Below are 2043 nucleotides of genomic sequence, written 5' to 3' on the forward strand. Positions count from 1 at the left end.
TGCATTTCTAATAAGCTCCAAACAGATGCTCATTCTGTTAGTCTCAGAATGACAATTTCAGAATCACTGAGGGATATTCTCAAGCTGAGGATTCCCAAGTCCTGCCCTGGGATGGGGCCTCAGCCCCAGCACTTTTTTTAGGTGAGCCAGGTAAGCCAGATACACCTCTTATTGAGGACCATGGATCTAGTCTGACCTTTTATACGTGAGGACATTGTATTGCCAAGAAGCTGTGTGACCTCTGTCCTGATGTAATTTTCTCTCAGGACAGTTCATTAGTGAGTGAAACATTTTCAACAGACACATTTTCTGGTGTGCAGGTCCCCAAGTGCTGATTGGAGACTGCAGTCTGCAGCGTGAGTGGAGCGTGACGGTTCCATTAACATACAGCTCAGAACCCAGCCAAGGAACAGCCTGTGTGATGAATGGGGTCCTGGGTTCTACTTGAAGCACTATCACATAATACATCAGGTTTATGTCAAGTGAACTGATGGTTTTATGGCCTTTCCATTCACTTTGATAGGCCCCTAGTCAGGGGCTCTTTTTAATATGGCTAGAGGGCATTTTTTGGTAGTGATGACATAGTGATTTATAAAACCCACTTCATGCATCAGCCACACATACGTAAATCAGAAACATTTCTCTCTGGGACAAATTGTCATTGTCATCATGTGATAAATAGGTGTATATTCAATGAGCAGGCATTCATCAAGACACAGATTTGAATTCACTTTTCTATATACCATATGATCAAGCAATTAGCACCATGCGGAAGAAATAGTCTTGTATGGCAGGATCTTTCTAAACGAGGGACATGCAGCAGCTGAGCTTGGTGCCCACTCGACCCTCACTGTGCTGGAGCAAGGTGGCTGGGGACTCGGCTGAGGATATCAGAGCATCATCCTGGGGGTAGAGGATGAATTTAATCTCTAAATTCCAGGATGGTTACATAATTTAATATTTTCACTTTATTTAGTCTTCAGACATGCTGCAAGATAGGAATTATTATCTACATCATAAAGATAAGAAAACTAATGTGAAAAGACTCATCTAAAACTTGAAGTCAGGTCAATCTGACTTGAAAGCCCATGGTTCTTCTGCTCTGCACTGTTGTCAGAGAGCAGGAGCAGCACCTGCAGGTCGGCGGAAGTGAATAATGTAATTGTGATACCAGCTTTGCTGAAACCAGACTTCAGCTCTCAGCAGTGGTACCTGCCATCTGCTTCCTGTGCCCAGCTATGAATCTGTAAAGCGCGCATCAGAACTGCTCCATAACACTATCTCATGAAAGTTTAAAAGAAAATGTAACACACAAAAACTCTTTCATTGATGGATGAAATCAAATCTGTTTAATATTCTTAGCTGCTTGTGTGAAATAATAACTACATTTAAAACTTCCTCAAAATCATTAGTAACGGAAATACAAATAAAAGGAATTTGAAACAAATACATTTTATTTCCTAAAGGTTTGTGAAATTTGTTGGAGGAAGACTTACAACATTTCTCCATGGACACTTCTCCAAGATATTATACCTAAGAAAGAGGCAGCTCCTTGTAAAAAATAAACAATTAACTTTTGTAAAACCTTCAAAGTTTATAAATCACTTTCACAAATAGTGTGTGAGCTTCATGATATTTCTGTGATGTTGGCAAGTTATAATTTGATTCATTTTTAGGAGAGGTCATCAAGGCTCTGAGACCCATAAATTGGGATCCCACCCACAGAAATGGTCACACAGCAATCAGGGACAGACCTGCACACTGTAAATTCCATATGCGTCCCACTGCTCAAGGAAACACCTTTTTTAAAAACTGCTCTTCTGCTTTCCCAAATATCCATATTGAAGCAGGAAAACACTCCAATAATTACAGTTACAAAATATAGTCTTGGGCCGGCCAAGTAGCGCGATGGTTAAGAACTGGCTTGGGACGCCTGAGGGCCCCGGTTCGGATCCCACATATGAGGGCCAGTGACACTGCCCTCCACAGCTAAGATGCTGAACAGCTCAACCTGGAGCTGGGCTGCCGTGAGTCGCCGGCGAC

Source organism: Hipposideros armiger, unplaced genomic scaffold, assembly GCF_001890085.2.
Source record: "Hipposideros armiger isolate ML-2016 unplaced genomic scaffold, ASM189008v1 scaffold_154, whole genome shotgun sequence".
Classification (NCBI taxonomy): domain Eukaryota; kingdom Metazoa; phylum Chordata; class Mammalia; order Chiroptera; family Hipposideridae; genus Hipposideros; species Hipposideros armiger.